Source organism: Medicago sativa, chromosome 7 (genome assembly GCF_051527215.1).
Source record: "Medicago sativa cultivar Bolivia chromosome 7, Bolivia_mono, whole genome shotgun sequence".
Classification (NCBI taxonomy): Eukaryota; Viridiplantae; Streptophyta; class Magnoliopsida; order Fabales; family Fabaceae; genus Medicago; species Medicago sativa.
In genome coordinates this window covers 38,176,762-38,200,526 of record NC_140755.1, presented here as the reverse complement: position 1 = coordinate 38,200,526, position 23,765 = coordinate 38,176,762, and the positions used below count along the sequence as shown (strand labels likewise).

At 30.3% G+C, this 23,765-nt stretch overlaps 1 non-coding gene across 1 annotated transcript; it reads left to right on the top strand.

Annotated features, from left to right (window-relative positions):
* The first annotated feature begins 21,443 nt into the window (after window positions 1-21,443).
* LOC146906096 (small nucleolar RNA R71) lies at window positions 21,444-21,550 on the top strand. The gene has a single exon (XR_015020803.1). It is a non-coding gene; the product is annotated as a small nucleolar RNA R71 (small nucleolar RNA).
* The last annotated feature ends 2,215 nt before the right edge of the window (window positions 21,551-23,765 follow it).

Genomic DNA, 23,765 nt, shown 5'->3' with positions numbered 1-23,765 from the left:
TTCAATATATGATTCATAAATATGTTTTATATGAAAATTTAGCTTTTCTTTAAAAAAAAAAAACTTGGTATCCAGTTCGAGAGTCAACTAATTTGAGAAGTCCAATTCCATTGTCTACTTGTAGGGTCTCCATTTAAACCCAAAACTTAGCTCTGTATGGACTTAACCCACCTAAAATTTAGCATCACATATAGAGCCCTTATTAAATATATATATATATATATATATATATATATATATATATTTAATAAGATTCAATTATTAATCTATTAAATCATATTTTTTTATTTTTTTTATTTTTCAAAATTCTATTAAATCATATTTAGGGTAATGTCAATATTTAATATTTTTACTTAACAATTATTGTATATAAACTAAGAGAATATAAACTTATTATTTTTTATTTACTTTAGAGATCATGTCATAAACTATATATATATATATATATATATATATATATATATATATATATATATATATATATATATATATATATATATTGATATATGTATATTATGTCACATCTTCAAATGAATTGTTTGTTCTATAACGCGTATATATTATGAATTAATGATGCAACAAAAACTATGAAATAAGGAAATTAAAATATTTTTGAAATAAATTTTGTTGTGAACCCATGGATATACTGTTGAATAATACAATCATATCGTTTATTGAATATAAATATATGACCTACCTCACACTCTAATGAACTATTTGTCAGTGAAGAAAACTATCACGTCTTCTCTAGTTTATATTGTTTGCCTAAGAATCATCCACGATGTTCCACGCTTGCTTTGATTGTCCCAAGTCCTTCGAAAGTAGGGGTGCTTTGAACGTCCATAAAAGGTTTGAATGTGAAGCTAAAACACGTTGCGATAGATGTGGTAAATTATGCTCATCTATTCTTTCTTGTTCTAACCATATGAAGACATGTCAACCACAGAAGCCGCAAGTACATAATCCTCAATGAATTTGAAGAATTCTCCAAGAAGATATACTGGAGAACAAGCCATATTTCAGTTTATAGTATATGATTTAATCTTATTTCTATCAGTTTTTTATATTCTCTATAAGATTTAGTTTGTCGACTATATATTCTTAGGTTTGAGTATTTCATTATTATAATTCTTGCATGTATGGATAAATTAAATAAATAATTCATTAATTTTAGTTAAATTTCTTGGACTTCATATTTTTATTCTTTTTTAATTATGTATGAGAGTAGGATGAAATATTCTATTACAGGATAAATCTCTTCATCTATTTTTTATATAAATTTTTAAATGCATTATCTTATTTGTTCCTTTTGTAGTTTATTATTCACAGCTCCGGTCATGTGTGATGTATTCGGAGTTGATTGTAATTTGAAATCTATATTTGAAGCATGAACGAACTTCATAGGATTAAACATAATTAAAAGCTTACGAGGATTAAAAGCTTACGAGGAACGATGCAAAAACAAACCCTAGCAGACTCAATGGTTTTCAAAATTCACATAAAATTATAAACTCAAAATGGACAAAATTTTTATTAATTGAATATTTTAATGGTGTGTATTTATGCGAAGTTTTTATTTTGTTTTGTTTATCTAGTTTTCATGTTGCACCCTTTTGAAAAAAATACTCATAACTTAATAAGATATTAGAAAATTATCATTAGTATTTTTAATTTATATTTCTATTTAGAATATTTTTAGGATTTTCTCTTTATTTATTTTAAATTGAGGGAAGATTTATATGTTATTTAAATATATGATTTAGAAATATGTTATGTATAAAAAAAAATGAGGGAAGATTTGTTTTGTGTTTAAATATATGACTTAGAAATATGTTTTATATGAAAATTCTAATATCTTAATAATATATTATTTTTTTTGATAAGCCAAGAGCAAAATGACATCCAAAAGAATTGTGTCCAACTACGTTGGGACCCTACTCTAATATGCTGTCAATTGCTCATAAATATTATTAAAAAAAGGAAAAATTACATAACATTATAAAAATATCATTAGTATTTTAATTTTATATTTCTATTTAGAATTTTTTTATTTATTTATTTTTATTTGAAGGAATTTTTTCAACTTTATTTCAATATATGATTTAGAACTATGTTATGTATGAAAATTTAATTATTTGAACGAATATTTGAACTATATTTCAATATATGATTCATAAATATGTTTTATATGAAAATTTAGCTTTTTTTTAAAAAAAAAAACTTGGTATCCAGTTCGAGAGTCAACTAATTTGAGAAGTCCAATTCCATTGTCTACTTGTAGGGTCTCCATTTAAACCCAAAACTTAGCTCTGTATGGACTTAACCCACCTAAAATTTAGCATCACATATAGAGCCCTTATTAAATATATATATATATATATATATATATATATATATATATATATTTAATAAGATTCAATTATTAATCTATTAAATCATATTTTTTTATTTTTTTTATTTTTCAAAATTCTATTAAATCATATTTAGGGTAATGTCAATATTTAATATTTTTACTTAACAATTATTGTATATAAACTAAGAGAATATAAACTTATTATTTTTTATTTACTTTAGAGATCATGTCATAAACTATATATATATATATATATATATATATATATATATATATATATATATATATTGATATATGTATATTATGTCACATCTTCAAATGAATTGTTTGTTCTATAACGCGTATATATTATGAATTAATGAAGCAACAAAAACTATGAAATAAGGAAATTAAAATATTTTTGAAATAAATTTTGTTGTGAACCCATGGATATACTGTTGAATAATACAATCATATCGTTTATTGAATATAAATATATGACCTACCTCACACTCTAATGCACTATTTGTCAGTGAAGAAAACTATCACGTCTTCTCTAGTTTATATTGTTTGCCTAAGAATCATCCACGATGTTCCACGCTTGCTTTGATTGTCCCAAGTCCTTCGAAAGTAGGGGTGCTTTGAACGTCCATAAAAGGTTTGAATGTGAAGCTAAAACACGTTGCGATAGATGTGGTAAATTATGCTCATCTATTCTTTCTTGTTCTAACCATATGAAGACATGTCAACCACAGAAGCCGCAAGTACATAATCCTCAATGAATTTGAAGAATTCTCCAAGAAGATATACTGGAGAACAAGCCATATTTCAGTTTATAGTATATGATTTAATCTTATTTCTATCAGTTTTTTATATTCTCTATAAGATTTAGTTTGTCGACTATATATTCTTAGGTTTGAGTATTTCATTATTATAATTCTTGCATGTATGGATAAATTAAATAAATAATTCATTAATTTTAGTTAAATTTCTTGGACTTCATATTTTTATTCTTTTTTAATTATGTATGAGAGTAGGATGAAATATTCTATTACAGGATAAATCTCTTCATCTATTTTTTATATAAATTTTTAAATGCATTATCTTATTTGTTCCTTTTGTAGTTTATTATTCACAGCTCCGGTCATGTGTGATGTATTCGGAGTTGATTGTAATTTGAAATCTATATTTGAAGCATGAACGAACTTCATAGGATTAAACATAATTAAAAGCTTACGAGGATTAAAAGCTTACGAGGAACGATGCAAAAACAAACCCTAGCAGACTCAATGGTTTTCAAAATTCACATAAAATTATAAACTCAAAATGGACAAAATTTTTATTAATTGAATATTTTAATGGTGTGTATTTATGCGAAGTTTTTATTTTGTTTTGTTTATCTAGTTTTCATGTTGCACCCTTTTGAAAAAAATACTCATAACTTAATAAGATATTAGAAAATTATCATTAGTATTTTTAATTTATATTTCTATTTAGAATATTTTTAGGATTTTCTCTTTATTTATTTTAAATTGAGGGAAGATTTATATGTTATTTAAATATATGATTTAGAAATATGTTATGTATAAAAAAAAATGAGGGAAGATTTGTTTTGTGTTTAAATATATGACTTAGAAATATGTTTTATATGAAAATTCTAATATCTTAATAATATATTATTTTTTTTGATAAGCCAAGAGCAAAATGACATCCAAAAGAATTGTGTCCAACTACGTTGGGACCCTACTCTAATATGCTGTCAATTGCTCATAAATATTATTAAAAAAAGGAAAAATTACATAACATTATAAAAATATCATTAGTATTTTAATTTTATATTTCTATTTAGAATTTTTTTATTTATTTATTTTTATTTGAAGGAATTTTTTCAACTTTATTTCAATATATGATTTAGAACTATGTTATGTATGAAAATTTAATTATTTGAACGAATATTTGAACTATATTTCAATATATGATTCATAAATATGTTTTATATGAAAATTTAGCTTTTTTTTAAAAAAAAAAACTTGGTATCCAGTTCGAGAGTCAACTAATTTGAGAAGTCCAATTCCATTGTCTACTTGTAGGGTCTCCATTTAAACCCAAAACTTAGCTCTGTATGGACTTAACCCACCTAAAATTTAGCATCACATATAGAGCCCTTATTAAATATATATATATATATATATATATATATATATATATATATATTTAATAAGATTCAATTATTAATCTATTAAATCATATTTTTTTATTTTTTTTATTTTTCAAAATTCTATTAAATCATATTTAGGGTAATGTCAATATTTAATATTTTTACTTAACAATTATTGTATATAAACTAAGAGAATATAAACTTATTATTTTTTATTTACTTTAGAGATCATGTCATAAACTATATATATATATATATATATATATATATATATATATTGATATATGTATATTATGTCACATCTTCAAATGAATTGTTTGTTCTATAACGCGTATATATTATGAATTAATGAAGCAACAAAAACTATGAAATAAGGAAATTAAAATATTTTTGAAATAAATTTTGTTGTGAACCCATGGATATACTGTTGAATAATACAATCATATCGTTTATTGAATATAAATATATGACCTACCTCACACTCTAATGCACTATTTGTCAGTGAAGAAAACTATCACGTCTTCTCTAGTTTATATTGTTTGCCTAAGAATCATCCACGATGTTCCACGCTTGCTTTGATTGTCCCAAGTCCTTCGAAAGTAGGGGTGCTTTGAACGTCCATAAAAGGTTTGAATGTGAAGCTAAAACACGTTGCGATAGATGTGGTAAATTATGCTCATCTATTCTTTCTTGTTCTAACCATATGAAGACATGTCAACCACAGAAGCCGCAAGTACATAATCCTCAATGAATTTGAAGAATTCTCCAAGAAGATATACTGGAGAACAAGCCATATTTCAGTTTATAGTATATGATTTAATCTTATTTCTATCAGTTTTTTATATTCTCTATAAGATTTAGTTTGTCGACTATATATTCTTAGGTTTGAGTATTTCATTATTATAATTCTTGCATGTATGGATAAATTAAATAAATAATTCATTAATTTTAGTTAAATTTCTTGGACTTCATATTTTTATTCTTTTTTAATTATGTATGAGAGTAGGATGAAATATTCTATTACAGGATAAATCTCTTCATCTATTTTTTATATAAATTTTTAAATGCATTATCTTATTTGTTCCTTTTGTAGTTTATTATTCACAGCTCCGGTCATGTGTGATGTATTCGGAGTTGATTGTAATTTGAAATCTATATTTGAAGCATGAACGAACTTCATAGGATTAAACATAATTAAAAGCTTACGAGGATTAAAAGCTTACGAGGAACGATGCAAAAACAAACCCTAGCAGACTCAATGGTTTTCAAAATTCACATAAAATTATAAACTCAAAATGGACAAAATTTTTATTAATTGAATATTTTAATGGTGTGTATTTATGCGAAGTTTTTATTTTGTTTTGTTTATCTAGTTTTCATGTTGCACCCTTTTGAAAAAAATACTCATAACTTAATAAGATATTAGAAAATTATCATTAGTATTTTTAATTTATATTTCTATTTAGAATATTTTTAGGATTTTCTCTTTATTTATTTTAAATTGAGGGAAGATTTATATGTTATTTAAATATATGATTTAGAAATATGTTATGTATAAAAAAAAATGAGGGAAGATTTGTTTTGTGTTTAAATATATGACTTAGAAATATGTTTTATATGAAAATTCTAATATCTTAATAATATATTATTTTTTTTGATAAGCCAAGAGCAAAATGACATCCAAAAGAATTGTGTCCAACTACGTTGGGACCCTACTCTAATATGCTGTCAATTGGTCATAAATATTATTAAAAAAAGGAAAAATTACATAACATTATAAAAATATCATTAGTATTTTAATTTTATATTTCTATTTAGAATTTTTTTATTTATTTATTTTTATTTGAAGGAATTTTTTCAACTTTATTTCAATATATGATTTAGAACTATGTTATGTATGAAAATTTAATTATTTGAACGAATATTTGAACTATATTTCAATATATGATTCATAAATATGTTTTATATGAAAATTTAGCTTTTTTTTAAAAAAAAAAACTTGGTATCCAGTTCGAGAGTCAACTAATTTGAGAAGTCCAATTCCATTGTCTACTTGTAGGGTCTCCATTTAAACCCAAAACTTAGCTCTGTATGGACTTAACCCACCTAAAATTTAGCATCACATATAGAGCCCTTATTAAATATATATATATATATATATATATATATATATATATATTTATTTAATAAGATTCAATTATTAATCTATTAAATCATATTTTTTTATTTTTTTTATTTTTCAAAATTCTATTAAATCATATTTAGGGTAATGTCAATATTTAATATTTTTACTTAACAATTATTGTATATAAACTAAGAGAATATAAACTTATTATTTTTTATTTACTTTAGAGATCATGTCATAAACTATATATATATATATATATATATATATATATATATATATATATATATATATTGATATATGTATATTATGTCACATCTTCAAATGAATTGTTTGTTCTATAACGCGTATATATTATGAATTAATGAAGCAACAAAAACTATGAAATAAGGAAATTAAAATATTTTTGAAATAAATTTTGTTGTGAACCCCTGGATATACTGTTGAATAATACAATCATATCGTTTATTGAATATAAATATATGACCTACCTCACACTCTAATGCACTATTTGTCAGTGAAGAAAACTATCACGTCTTCTCTAGTTTATATTGTTTGCCTAAGAATCATCCACGATGTTCCACGCTTGCTTTGATTGTCCCAAGTCCTTCGAAAGTAGGGGTGCTTTGAACGTCCATAAAAGGTTTGAATGTGAAGCTAAAACACGTTGCGATAGATGTGGTAAATTATGCTCATCTATTCTTTCTTGTTCTAACCATATGAAGACATGTCAACCACAGAAGCCGCAAGTACATAATCCTCAATGAATTTGAAGAATTCTCCAAGAAGATATACTGGAGAACAAGCCATATTTCAGTTTATAGTATATGATTTAATCTTATTTCTATCAGTTTTTTATATTCTCTATAAGATTTAGTTTGTCGACTATATATTCTTAGGTTTGAGTATTTCATTATTATAATTCTTGCATGTATGGATAAATTAAATAAATAATTCATTAATTTTAGTTAAATTTCTTGGACTTCATATTTTTATTCTTTTTTAATTATGTATGAGAGTAGGATGAAATATTCTATTACAGGATAAATCTCTTCATCTATTTTTTATATAAATTTTTAAATGCATTATCTTATTTGTTCCTTTTGTAGTTTATTATTCACAGCTCCGGTCATGTGTGATGTATTCGGAGTTGATTGTAATTTGAAATCTATATTTGAAGCATGAACGAACTTCATAGGATTAAACATAATTAAAAGCTTACGAGGATTAAAAGCTTACGAGGAACGATGCAAAAACAAACCCTAGCAGACTCAATGGTTTTCAAAATTCACATAAAATTATAAACTCAAAATGGACAAAATTTTTATTAATTGAATATTTTAATGGTGTGTATTTATGCGAAGTTTTTATTTTGTTTTGTTTATCTAGTTTTCATGTTGCACCCTTTTGAAAAAAATACTCATAACTTAATAAGATATTAGAAAATTATCATTAGTATTTTTAATTTATATTTCTATTTAGAATATTTTTAGGATTTTCTCTTTATTTATTTTAAATTGAGGGAAGATTTATATGTTATTTAAATATATGATTTAGAAATATGTTATGTATAAAAAAAAATGAGGGAAGATTTGTTTTGTGTTTAAATATATGACTTAGAAATATGTTTTATATGAAAATTCTAATATCTTAATAATATATTATTTTTTTTGATAAGCCAAGAGCAAAATGACATCCAAAAGAATTGTGTCCAACTACGTTGGGACCCTACTCTAATATGCTGTCAATTGGTCATAAATATTATTAAAAAAAGGAAAAATTACATAACATTATAAAAATATCATTAGTATTTTAATTTTATATTTCTATTTAGAATTTTTTTATTTATTTATTTTTATTTGAAGGAATTTTTTCAACTTTATTTCAATATATGATTTAGAACTATGTTATGTATGAAAATTTAATTATTTGAACGAATATTTGAACTATATTTCAATATATGATTCATAAATATGTTTTATATGAAAATTTAGCTTTTTTTTAAAAAAAAAAACTTGGTATCCAGTTCGAGAGTCAACTAATTTGAGAAGTCCAATTCCATTGTCTACTTGTAGGGTCTCCATTTAAACCCAAAACTTAGCTCTGTATGGACTTAACCCACCTAAAATTTAGCATCACATATAGAGCCCTTATTATATATATATATATATATATATATATATATATATATATATATATTAATAAGATTCAATTATTAATCTATTAAATCATATTTTTTTATTTTTTTTATTTTTCAAAATTCTATTAAATCATATTTAGGGTAATGTCAATATTTAATATTTTTACTTAACAATTATTGTATATAAACTAAGAGAATATAAACTTATTATTTTTTATTTACTTTAGAGATCATGTCATAAACTATATATATATATATATATATATATATATATATATATATATATATATATATATATATATTGATATATGTATATTATGTCACATCTTCAAATGAATTGTTTGTTCTATAACGCGTATATATTATGAATTAATGAAGCAACAAAAACTATGAAATAAGGAAATTAAAATATTTTTGAAATAAATTTTGTTGTGAACCCATGGATATACTGTTGAATAATACAATCATATCGTTTATTGAATATAAATATATGACCTACCTCACACTCTAATGAACTATTTGTCAGTGAAGAAAACTATCACGTCTTCTCTAGTTTATATTGTTTGCCTAAGAATCATCCACGATGTTCCACGCTTGCTTTGATTGTCCCAAGTCCTTCGAAAGTAGGGGTGCTTTGAACGTCCATAAAAGGTTTGAATGTGAAGCTAAAACACGTTGCGATAGATGTGGTAAATTATGCTCATCTATTCTTTCTTGTTCTAACCATATGAAGACATGTCAACCACAGAAGCCGCAAGTACATAATCCTCAATGAATTTGAAGAATTCTCCAAGAAGATATACTGGAGAACAAGCCATATTTCAGTTTATAGTATATGATTTAATCTTATTTCTATCAGTTTTTTATATTCTCTATAAGATTTAGTTTGTCGACTATATATTCTTAGGTTTGAGTATTTCATTATTATAATTCTTGCATGTATGGATAAATTAAATAAATAATTCATTAATTTTAGTTAAATTTCTTGGACTTCATATTTTTATTCTTTTTTAATTATGTATGAGAGTAGGATGAAATATTCTATTACAGGATAAATCTCTTCATCTATTTTTTATATAAATTTTTAAATGCATTATCTTATTTGTTCCTTTTGTAGTTTATTATTCACAGCTCCGGTCATGTGTGATGTATTCGGAGTTGATTGTAATTTGAAATCTATATTTGAAGCATGAACGAACTTCATAGGATTAAACATAATTAAAAGCTTACGAGGATTAAAAGCTTACGAGGAACGATGCAAAAACAAACCCTAGCAGACTCAATGGTTTTCAAAATTCACATAAAATTATAAACTCAAAATGGACAAATTTTTTATTAATTGAATATTTTAATGGTGTGTATTTATGCGAAGTTTTTATTTTGTTTTGTTTATCTAGTTTTCATGTTGCACCCTTTTGAAAAAAATACTCATAACTTAATAAGATATTAGAAAATTATCATTAGTATTTTTAATTTATATTTCTATTTAGAATATTTTTAGGATTTTCTCTTTATTTATTTTAAATTGAGGGAAGATTTATATGTTATTTAAATATATGATTTAGAAATATGTTATGTATAAAAAAAAATGAGGGAAGATTTGTTTTGTGTTTAAATATATGACTTAGAAATATGTTTTATATGAAAATTCTAATATCTTAATAATATATTATTTTTTTTGATAAGCCAAGAGCAAAATGACATCCAAAAGAATTGTGTCCAACTACGTTGGGACCCTACTCTAATATGCTGTCAATTGCTCATAAATATTATTAAAAAAAGGAAAAATTACATAACATTATAAAAATATCATTAGTATTTTAATTTTATATTTCTATTTAGAATTTTTTTATTTATTTATTTTTATTTGAAGGAATTTTTTCAACTTTATTTCAATATATGATTTAGAACTATGTTATGTATGAAAATTTAATTATTTGAACGAATATTTGAACTATATTTCAATATATGATTCATAAATATGTTTTATATGAAAATTTAGCTTTTTTTTAAAAAAAAAAACTTGGTATCCAGTTCGAGAGTCAACTAATTTGAGAAGTCCAATTCCATTGTCTACTTGTAGGGTCTCCATTTAAACCCAAAACTTAGCTCTGTATGGACTTAACCCACCTAAAATTTAGCATCACATATAGAGCCCTTATTAATATATATATATATATATATATATATATATATATATATTTAATAAGATTCAATTATTAATCTATTAAATCATATTTTTTTATTTTTTTTATTTTTCAAAATTCTATTAAATCATATTTAGGGTAATGTCAATATTTAATATTTTTACTTAACAATTATTGTATATAAACTAAGAGAATATAAACTTATTATTTTTTATTTACTTTAGAGATCATGTCATAAACTATATATATATATATATATATATATATATATATATATATTGATATATGTATATTATGTCACATCTTCAAATGAATTGTTTGTTCTATAACGCGTATATATTATGAATTAATGAAGCAACAAAAACTATGAAATAAGGAAATTAAAATATTTTTGAAATAAATTTTGTTGTGAACCCATGGATATACTGTTGAATAATACAATCATATCGTTTATTGAATATAAATATATGACCTACCTCACACTCTAATGAACTATTTGTCAGTGAAGAAAACTATCACGTCTTCTCTAGTTTATATTGTTTGCCTAAGAATCATCCACGATGTTCCACGCTTGCTTTGATTGTCCCAAGTCCTTCGAAAGTAGGGGTGCTTTGAACGTCCATAAAAGGTTTGAATGTGAAGCTAAAACACGTTGCGATAGATGTGGTAAATTATGCTCATCTATTCTTTCTTGTTCTAACCATATGAAGACATGTCAACCACAGAAGCCGCAAGTACATAATCCTCAATGAATTTGAAGAATTCTCCAAGAAGATATACTGGAGAACAAGCCATATTTCAATTTATAGTATATGATTTAATCTTATTTCTATCAGTTTTTTATATTCTCTATAAGATTTAGTTTGTCGACTATATATTCTTAGGTTTGAGTATTTCATTATTATAATTCTTGCATGTATGGATAAATTAAATAAATAATTCATTAATTTTAGTTAAATTTCTTGGACTTCATATTTTTATTCTTTTTTAATTATGTATGAGAGTAGGATGAAATATTCTATTACAGGATAAATCTCTTCATCTATTTTTTATATAAATTTTTAAATGCATTATCTTATTTGTTCCTTTTGTAGTTTATTATTCACAGCTCCGGTCATGTGTGATGTATTCGGAGTTGATTGTAATTTGAAATCTATATTTGAAGCATGAACGAACTTCATAGGATTAAACATAATTAAAAGCTTACGAGGATTAAAAGCTTACGAGGAACGATGCAAAAACAAACCCTAGCAGACTCAATGGTTTTCAAAATTCACATAAAATTATAAACTCAAAATGGACAAATTTTTTATTAATTGAATATTTTAATGGTGTGTATTTATGCGAAGTTTTTATTTTGTTTTGTTTATCTAGTTTTCATGTTGCACCCTTTTGAAAAAAATACTCATAACTTAATAAGATATTAGAAAATTATCATTAGTATTTTTAATTTATATTTCTATTTAGAATATTTTTAGGATTTTCTCTTTATTTATTTTAAATTGAGGGAAGATTTATATGTTATTTAAATATATGATTTAGAAATATGTTATGTATAAAAAAAAATGAGGGAAGATTTGTTTTGTGTTTAAATATATGACTTAGAAATATGTTTTATATGAAAATTCTAATATCTTAATAATATATTATTTTTTTTGATAAGCCAAGAGCAAAATGACATCCAAAAGAATTGTGTCCAACTACGTTGGGACCCTACTCTAATATGCTGTCAATTGGTCATAAATATTATTAAAAAAAGGAAAAATTACATAACATTATAAAAATATCATTAGTATTTTAATTTTATATTTCTATTTAGAATTTTTTTATTTATTTATTTTTATTTGAAGGAATTTTTTCAACTTTATTTCAATATATGATTTAGAACTATGTTATGTATGAAAATTTAATTATTTGAACGAATATTTGAACTATATTTCAATATATGATTCATAAATATGTTTTATATGAAAATTTAGCTTTTTTAAAAAAAAAAAAAACTTGGTATCCAGTTCGAGAGTCAACTAATTTGAGAAGTCCAATTCCATTGTCTACTTGTAGGGTCTCCATTTAAACCCAAAACTTAGCTCTGTATGGACTTAACCCACCTAAAATTTAGCATCACATATAGAGCCCTTATTAAATATATATATATATATATATATATATATATATATATATATATTTAATAAGATTCAATTATTAATCTATTAAATCATATTTTTTTATTTTTCAAAATTCTATTAAATCATATTTAGGGTAATGTCAATATTTAATATTTTTACTTAACAATTATTGTATATAAACTAAGAGAATATAAACTTATTATTTTTTATTTACTTTAGAGATCATGTCATAAACTATATATATATATATATATATATATATGTATATATATATTGATAAGCAAGGAATGTGGACAAACATCAAGCGGTATCATCGACATCCCAACTAGGTTGGCACCCCGAGACACCTCCATCCTATGCCACCACATTCAAAAAAAATTATTAAAAAAGGGGGAAAAATAATTACAAAAAGAGGGGGGACTAGACCAAAACCCTCAAAAGGAAATAGCAAAAACAAAACAGAAAAAGTAAACAAAGACAGTAGACCCCGAAAAAACAATCAAGGAAATCTGTAATTCGGAAGTCCACATCTATCCCTAAAAAAATCAAGGACCACACCGGCGGGGAGAGTGTCTAACCAAATGGCACCAGTGATTGCGTGACCCATATTAGCCAACTTATCTGCGCAACTGTTTCCTTCGCGAAAAATATGTGAAGAGATGATATGAATACCAAGATGTCGAGCATTATGCCAACGATTCCGTAACATAATAGGAACCAACAAAGGCTTAGAGAAAATAAGAAGAGCACTAGTGGAGTCACTCTCTAGCCATATATTACTCCAACCTTTCTGGGCCGCATACTCAATTGCAAGAATGATGTCTAAAACCTCTGCATAAAATACTGTCTGCATACCAATATTACAATAAAATGCACCTCGAAAGGTACCCAAAGAATCACGAAACAGCCCCCCACAAGCCGCATGACCACCTATAACTGATCCGTCCGTATTAACCTTCAGCCAAGGCGATGTAGGAGCCTTCCATAAGACCGAAATTATGTCCTTGACAATTCGGCAATTAGGCGAAACCGCAAATGAATCAAGAAAAGGCAAATCCGAGAACATACACTTACCTTTTGAAATATTACCTGACATTGCGATAAATGAATGAATACGGACTTTGGCTGAATGAAAAGATGGTAACAAATTTGAAAATCTCACCGCGTTACGAGCCCACCAAATCGTATGAAGAGTATGCAAGATCGCTGCTAGGAAAATGTCCGACACTTGAGATGAACATCTAGCTGGCCGACAATGAAGAAGAGAAGCTACTAAAGAGGAGTCAATGACACAATGAAGTTTACCCCCAATCCAGTCCCAAAGCCTTGAAGCAAAATCACATTGAAGAAAAAGGTGATCCGAACATTCTGATGTTTTCATGCATAAACTGCAAACCGACACAACAACGCAGCCACCGGATCGAAGATTATCATCTGTGGGCATCTTCCTATGCCAAAGCCTCCAGTAAATGAAAGAATGTGACGGAGGTATAGCAACATTCCAAATGGAGGCCGCCCAAGGCATGATTGTAGCTTGCGGCCGCAAATAAGCACAAGCCAACTTTGAAGTCAATGTTCCATCTAATGAATGTTTCCAAACCAGCACATCATTGAGCTCTGTACGAGGAACAACAACAGCCTCTAAACGCTGTTTAATGTCCCCAAAATCAGCAATCGCTGCAGGCAAAGTCCAGGATCCATCTACAATAACTTCCGACACCGCACCTTTCAACTGTCTGTGTAAACCAGCAGAAATACTCAACAAATCCACAAGAGGTTCACCTAACCAATTATCCGTCCAGAAATGAATATTATTTCCCGTTCCCACAATCCATAAAGAATTCCTCAAGACGGTGCCAATATGAATTTTAATACCCGACCAAACCGAGGATTTGTAATAACACATGGAAGGTTGACCATTTTTGAAATAACGCCATTTAAATAAATTAGACCACTGTGACTCCCTTGCAATTAGATCCCAAGAAAGTTTCAGAATTAAAGCTTCGTTTATCAAACGCATAGGTTTGATGTCTAACCCACCTTCATCCCACGGACGACACATAGCTTTCCACGAAACCGTGCATACTTTTTTTGTAAGGACATCACCACTCCAGATAAATTTTTTTATCCAAGAATCAAGTAACCGGAGCAGCCTTCGAGGCCAAAGATAGACATGAAAAGAGTACACAATAATTCCATGAATGACTGATTTCACAAGTTGCACCCTGCCCATAATTGAAAGAATTCTTCCCTTCCAAGTAGCTAATTTATTTTTTTTCCTGTCTGTAATCATACGGAAGTGAATTACCTTAGGTTTTCCTTTAAAGATGGGGCAGCCAAGATACTGAAAAGTGATAGGGCCAAACCGCAAGTGCACGGCCTATCGAAGTAATAGTAGTAAGTAGAGTTATCGTTCCGCTAGGGAGTTGTTCAACTTAATTAACTTTTTAATGAATGATTAGAGGAGAGAAAGTTAATGAAGGAAAGTTTGAATGCTGAAGGTAAAAATAATAATAATAAAGGGCCTTAGGATCATTGGTTCATCTTAATAACTAATCCTTCACTAGACAAAACCTAAACATCTAATTTCATGATTTACACACCAATTTCTAAAGACCGGTTTCCCTTAGCCCCTCACCTTTCCGATGAAAGTCCGGTGAGAGTTTACTTCTAGCAACCAAGCCTATTTCACTGACATGATTACTAGAAGATGCATAGAGGATTGAAACTACTCTTTGTCTCAATAATTACAAAGACTATTTCACTGTTTTGCAATTATTGTCTAGATTCACTTGTTCCAACATCAAGACTCCGCTCTCGCTTTATGAATTGATGTTTGGGATGATGGATTAATGATTATCAAACCCTCCGCTTTCGCTTCCACAGTTTGATAATTGTTAATCCACGTTAAGACGGTGAATCTAGATTAGAAATTAGGGTTACATAGAAATTAGGGTTTAGACATGTTTTGTTTAGGATTGAGTCATTAGACTCCCCAATAATCCTAAGACTAAGAAGTCTACTCACTCATGTTCATCGTAGACATGGAGGAAGAAGAGAGAAATACGGTAAAATAAATTGCAAAGAAAGTAAAAGGGAAAATAAAGACTTTTATTAAAATAGCAATTGAAATAAACAAAGTAAAGCATGATTGTTTATGGTGGAGAGCTACTCTATTTATAGCTTTACATTCGACTTAGAAACTAAGCAACTAAAGGGATAAAACAGTAAAGCTGCAACAGGGTAACTTGGGCTTGAAGAAAAGCAGCAAAAGTGGATTCTGGGACGGGCACGGCCGTGCCACATGTTGGCACGGGCCGTGCCAAGCTTCTGACTTTGGGGGAACATATTTTTGTCCCGTATCTTTGTATTCTTGCGCTGTATTTTGCTCCAGTCCTCTTTCTTTTGCTCCAAGGCACCTTCCACCATATATTTATTCCTAAAATAAAATAAAAGACAATTTGAAGTAAAATATTCTAAACTAAAATAAAATGCAATAAAATCAAATCAAATCTAAAATAAAACTAAACTAAATAAGGCAATAAATAATACTATCTATGACTCATAAAACTCCCCCACACTTGAATCTTTGCTTGTCCTCAAGCAAAAGGCAACAAACATAGCAGCAACAAAAGATTTGATTATGGCAATATTAAGAACAAACGTCTCAAAAGAAAGGCTTTGCTTCAAGTACACTAATTACAATTTCAAATACTTCTCATGAACCTATTCTACCCAACATCAAGTCTCAAGTGAGTGTGTGTGTGCAGTCCAACCCTTTTCTTGCTCCTGTATAAGACAGATATTATGAGGAATAGGTTCTATCCTTAGTGCTAACGTAACCGAGAAAAGTCATTTCTTCATTTCATATAAGAGTGATGGGAATTAAAGTTTAAGATTGAATTAATTTAACAATTAAGCACAAGGGGCTGCAGATGCTTAGGGGCTATCTAACCTCGTAGGAAGTCTTCTCGGATGTAATTGTCCTTTCCCCCTAGATTCAAAATCACCCTAAGCAGTGCTGCAAAATTATTATTTGTTTCATCTCCGCGTAGGAAGTCTTTTTGGATGTAATTGTCCTTTCCCCCTAGCATTGATGAATTTGTTTCACTTTAAGTTCAAATTAAGGAGTCACCACCACAATTAGGAAGTTAGGATGTAATTGTCCTTTCCCCCACATGTTGGTGCCATTCTCCTGCCCCATTTAACATTAACAAATTAAAGAGAATATAACAATTAAGAACAATTTGGTTAATTTTCCCACACAAACTTATACTACTTTTACTCTTAAGACTTTAAAGGGTCTAAGTTAACACTAAAGATAGAACGTGTTCCTTAAAATACCTATTCATACATTTACTCAAGGATTGCAACCGAGTGCTTTTCTCATTGGAGAATTTCACAATAAAACATGACATGGGTATAGCAAGAACATAAGAAACACAAGAAACTACTTTCATGTACAAGAGGCAACCTTTAAGAAAGAGACAAAACAAAAATTTTCATGCCAGTTTTTTACATTAAAAACAAGCTACTAGTCATGCCTCTTGCTATAAAAACAAAACAAAAGAATAAAGTTCAAGGGAGTTTGGGAACACTACGACTCTAGACACTTTATTAGCCCCCCCCCCCCCCCCCCCCCCCCCACACTTAGGGGAAGCATTGTCCTCAATGATTCAAAGAAAAAGAAATTAAAAGAGAAGAAGAGGAAGAAAGAAGAAGAAAGAAGGAGTAGAAGAAGAAGAATGAGAGAGATAGGAAGAAGAAGAAGGGAAGAGAGGAAGAGGAAAGCTCACATTTGTTTATTGAGGTCCGTAAGGAGGACCTTGAAGTTGGAGGTGTTGCATCATCCGACGGAGCATCTCATTATTTTCATTATCGACACGGTTTCCCCTTTGAACTTCATTGCGAAGGCCGGAGATTTCAACACCTTGCCTTTGTTGCTCGGTGCTCATCCTCTCGATCTCATTATGAATCCATGTCCATCTTTGATTTTCATTAAGCTCACCGGCTGCATGGCCATGGTGCCCCTCTTGGTGCAAGTTAGCACCTTCTCCTTCATCATGGTGCAAGTTAGCACCTTCTCCCTCATCATCATCTTGTTCACCAAGAACCTGCACATCATTAACATACAACCAATTTTCTTCCACCTCGGTGGTAGTCCGAGATGGGTTAGGCAATAAAAACATGATTGGCACATTTAGCTTAAGTTGGTAATGGAGGGGTGGACGATGTTTGATGAAATTCATAGCAATAAGGGTCTCTATGTTAAGCCTATTGTTTCCCTCAATTGGTTTGATCCCCTCATCTTCACCCACTCCAAAACACCTAGCTATATATGTAATGATTCCACCCACCACTATGTCTCCTCTACCGGCCGGTCTAGTACCGACAAAGTCTAGGTAATCAATCAGATAAAAACAAGTATTGACGGGGTGGTTGTGGAGCATTGCCCATAGCATGAACAATTCATCGGTTCTAGTGTTTCCTAGCTCGGTTCTACCCCAAATAGTGCAAGCCATTACCCTTTGGAGGTACCTAAGTACGGGGTTGTGGATGTTGCTAGCTTTGTTGGCTCTAGGAACATAGTTGGAAACGCCGGTGATACGTGTCCAAAAGGCAGCTGGGTCATAGTTATCCGGTTTTAGGCTAGGATCCCAATGATCATGAATATATCCTTCATTTGCAAAACCTAAGGCCTCACAAAAGTGCTGAAGTGACATGTCATAATCAATATTCATCAACCAAAAAACAACTCTATGGTTAGGGTTATCAAAATTCAACTTATCTTTAGTGAAAACAATTGAGCTTAAAAATTCATAAGTGAAGTTTTCATAACCCCGCATAGGTTTCAGCAAATCAGTCCAACCTAACTTTCCTATCATCCTAGAAACATCATCAAACAGCTCTAGCACATCTAAAGTGTTGGGATCAGGATAACGAGAAGGATGCAAGTGTTTAGAGATTAGAATTTTATACCTGTCCCGTTGCTTGTTGTTCTTGAAGTTTATTCCATGATTCTTCACTTGTGCTTGCTTCTTTGGGGGAGGTCCTCCTTGAGATCTTGCTGGTTCTTTACCACTTCTTCTTGAAGCCATTGACCCTTGTTGGAATTGGTTTTGAAGGTTTAGGGTTTGGGAGGATTTTTGGTGGAAAGGATTGGTTTAGGGTTGGGGTTGATGTTTAAGGAAGGTTTGTTGGTTTGGATGTGGAGATTGGTTAAGGTTTTATGGTGTTTGGGTTAAGTTTTGAAAGATTAGGGTTTTGGTGAATTATGGTTTTGAATGGATGAAAAATGTTTTTGATTGGTAGTCTTTGTTTTGGTTGAAGTTTGTGGTTGATTGGTGAAAGAATTGAGTGATTTGGTTAAGAATTGAGGGAGATATGAAGGTTTGAAGGTTTGAAGGTTATGGAGGTTTAGAGAGAAGTTTGAAAGATGAAAGAGGGTTGTTGTTTGTGAATGAGGAAGAAGAAAGAAAAAAATTGTGTATATAGGCAACAAGAACACGGGCACGGCCGTGCCACCCTTGGCACGGGCCGTGCCATCTTTCTGACTTCAATATTCACTTTTTCATTTAAAAACTTGGCACGGCCGTGCCATACCTAGCACGGGCCGTGCCACCTTTCTGGTCCTGGGGCTTCAAAAGTTTTCCATTTTTTTTCGAATCAACTTGGACAATTACCTACAAAACATCTTAAAACAAAGAAAAACAAAACAAAAGCAGTAAAATACGTGGGTTGCCTCCCACGAAGCGCTCTTTTAATGTCATTAGCTTGACGGTTAGAAAGAGTCCTTAGAATGGATCAAAGATATCATGTTGTGTAGATGGCACTATAAAACGTTCTTTCACAACATGATCGTTAAGCATGCAACAAGAGTAAAGAGCGGGACCTTTCATAACGTTTTCCAACTCAAATCCTACCATCTTATCACTCACTTGAAAGACTATCCTACCAAGTTTAACATCAATGAGAGCTCCTGCAGTTGCGAGGAAAGGTCTACCTAGGATTATAGGGACGTCATCGTCCTCTTCAATGTCAACGACTACAAAATCAGTGGGGATGTATATCCCTTCTATCTTAACGGGTATGTCCTCGACAAATCCTACAAGTTTCATGGTAGAACGATCAGCAATTTTCAATTCCATCTCGGTAGGTTTCAATTCTCCTATCCCTATCCTTTTAAGAAGAGACAAAGGCAGCAAACTAACACTAGCTCCTAAGTCACATAAGGCTTTGTTTATGGTTTCATTCCCAATTTCACATGGTATGGCAAAGCTACCTGGATCTCTAAGCTTAGGGGGTGCTTCTTGGATGATTGCACTAGTTTCCTTAGCCAAGGCTATTGTCTCATTATGCTCTATAGCCCTTTTCTTTGAAAAAATTTCCTTTAAAAACTTGGCATATAGAGGCATCCTAGACAAAGCTTCAGCAAGGGGAAATTTAATGCAAATCTTCCTAAGTATGTTAATAAATTTTTCAAACTTACCCTCTAGTTTAAGCTTATCAGGATTTAAGGGGGATGGAGTTTTGTTTTCTTCAAGTGGTTTTGCTTCTTCTATCGCAACTTTATCACCTAAGGGCTTGACATTTTCTCTCCCAATGTTTTTAACCTTAGCAAAAGTTTCGCCTAACTTACTACCCCCAAAAGATATGACATTAACTTGGGCTTTGGGATTGGCTTCGGTTTGACCAGGAAAGACTCCCGGTGTTTGGGAAGAGGTAGCCACTTGTTGGGCTATTTGAGCGATTTGAGTTTCAAGCATTTTAGAGTGAGTAGCAATAGAATCAACCTTGGTATTGAGCTTGGAAAGAGAATCATTCAGAAATCCAATTTGGTTTTTAAGTTCTTGAAGTTGTTTGTTTTGGTTGGCAATAGAATTTTCCAACAAAATTTCCAAATTGGACTTCTGAGTGAATCTTTGGTTGTTTGCATAACCGGGTGGTGCTACTTGTCCATAGGGATTTTGGTTTTTATAAAAATTTTGATTTTGTCTCATCCCTTGGTTGTATTGAGCATAATTCATTTGCTCAACACCGTTAATAGCACTACCTAGTTGGCAATCAACACCAGCATGACCAGTTATACCACATATTTCACAAGAAGGAGTAGAAGCAGAATTGATAGCACTAACATTGAGTTTTTCAAGTTTTTCAGTTAGTGTATCAATTTTAGAAGCAAGGTGGTCATAGTTAGAGACTTCGTGTATACCTGCCTCCCTTTTGGAGGGTGAAGAACTAGTGATGGCTCTCTCGTCGGTCCACTTGTAGTGATTTTGAGCCATGTCTTCGATCAAGGCATACGCCTCCGTGTAATTCTTGTTCATAAGTGCTCCACCTGCAGCTGCATCAACAGACATCTTAGTGGTATAAGACAAGCCATTATAAAAAGTGTGGACTATAAGCCACTTCTCTAGGCCATGGTGGGGACAAAGTCTTAGCATTTCTTTGAAACGCTCCCACGCCTCATAGAGAGATTCCCCATCTTTTTGGTTGAACCGCGTGATTTGGTCTCTAAGTTTAGCGGTTTTAGATGGTGGAAAGAAACGAGCAAGGAATGCTTGCCTCATCTGATCCCATGAGGTAATGGAACCGACTTCGAGGGAATGGAACCAAGCGCTAGCTCTATCCCTTAAGGAAAAGGGAAAGAGATGAAGTCTTACGGCTTCTTGGTTCTCCTTCATGGTTCCACTAATTCGTAGGAAAACAGAGATGTGAAGATTGGGATCCTCAGTGGGGGATCCCGAGAATTGGTTTTGCTGCACCAAGTTAAGTAGGGCAGGCTTAATTTCAAAATTGTCATCCTCAACCGTTGGGTACACAATAACAGCTTGTGGCTCAGCCGTAGACGGCGTTGCATACTCTTTGAGAGTGCGATTGGCCATGGCGGTGTTATTTTGTGCGTCTCTCCTTCGTCTATGCAAATACCTTTCGATCTCGTTGATTATTACAACTCGATTTCTGGTTTTTCGCATAAGAATTTGAGAACCCAAGAAGTTAGTGATAACAGAAAAATAAAAATAAAAATAAAAACAGAAAAAGAAAGAGAAGAAGAGAGAATTCTAATCACTAAGAAAAAGCTAATTAAATTAGTTAACTCCCCGGCAGCGGCGCCAAAAACTTGATAGGGCCAAACCGCAAGTGCACGGCCTATCGAAGTAATAGTAGTAAGTAGAGTTATCGTTCCGCTAGGGAGTTGTTCAACTTAATTAACTTTTTAATGAATGATTAGAGGAGAGAAAGTTAATGAAGGAGAGTTTGAATGCTGAAGGTAAAAACAATAATAATAAAGGGCCTTAGGATCATTGGTTCATCTTAATAACTAATCCTTCACTAGACAAAACCTAAACATCTAATTTCATGATTTACACACCAATTTCTAAAGACCGGTTTCCCTTAGCCCCTCACCTTTCCGATGAAAGTCCGGTGAGAGTTTACTTCTATCAACCAAGCCTATTTCACTGACATGATTACTAGAAGATGCATAGAGGATTGAAACTACTCTTTGTCTCAATAATTGCAAAGACTATTTCACTGTTTTGCAATTATTGTCTAGATTCACTTGTTCCAACATCAAGACTCCGCTCTCGCTTTATGAATTGATGTTTGGGATGATGGATTAACGATTATCAAACCCTCCGCTTTCGCTTCCACAGTTTGATAATTGTTAATCCACGTTAAGACGGTGAATCTAGATTAGAAATTAGGGTTACATAGAAATTAGGGTTTAGACATGTTTTGTTTAGGATTGAGTCATTAGACTCCCCAATAATCCTAAGACTAAGAAGTCTACTGACTCATGTTCATCGTAGACATGGAGGAAGAAGAGAGAAATACGGTAAAATAAATTGCAAAGAAAGTAAAAGGGAAAATAAAGACTTTTATTGAAATAGCAATTGAAATAAACAAAGTAAAGCATGATTGTTTATGGTGGAGAGCTACTCTATTTATAGCTTTACATTCGACTTAGAAACTAAGCAACTAAAGGGATAAAACAGTAAAGCTGCAACAGGGTAACTTGGGCTTGAAGAAAAGCAGCAAAAGTGGATTCTGGGACGGGCACGGCCGTGCCACATGTTGGCACGGGCCGTGCCACATGTTGGCACGGGCCGTGCCAAGCTTCTGACTTTGGGGGAACATATTTTTGTCCTGTATCTTTGTATTCTTGCGCTGTATTTTGCTCCAGTCCTCTTTCTTTTGCTCCAAGGCACCTTCCACCATATATTTATTCCTAAAATAAAATAAAAGACAATTTGAAGTAAAATATTCTAAACTAAAATAAAATGCAATAAAATAAAATCAAATCTAAAATAAAACTAAACTAAATAAGGCAATAAATAATACTATCTATGACTCATCAAAAAGGAACCGCTCCCAAAGAGAAGCCCAACATAATCGCAATCATGTTTGTCCGAGATCCAGACATATTTCCTGTGAAGAAACGACTTTTTGCATTGTTGATAATTTGCCCCGAGACCTCTGAGTATCTTTTGAAAATACTAAGAAGCTCCCGAACATTACTCTTCAGCCCTGTACAAAAAATCAAAATATCATCAGCATACAACACATGTGTTGGAACCACAGTTCCTCGACAGAAAGACATAGGGATAAGCCGCCCCCTAGCTGCAGAAGCCGAAATAGCTCTACTAAGGACCTCCTCTGCAAGACAAAATAAAAGAGGAGATAGTGGATCTCCCTGGCGCACCCCACGGGAGCAAGAGAAAAAACCCACTGCCT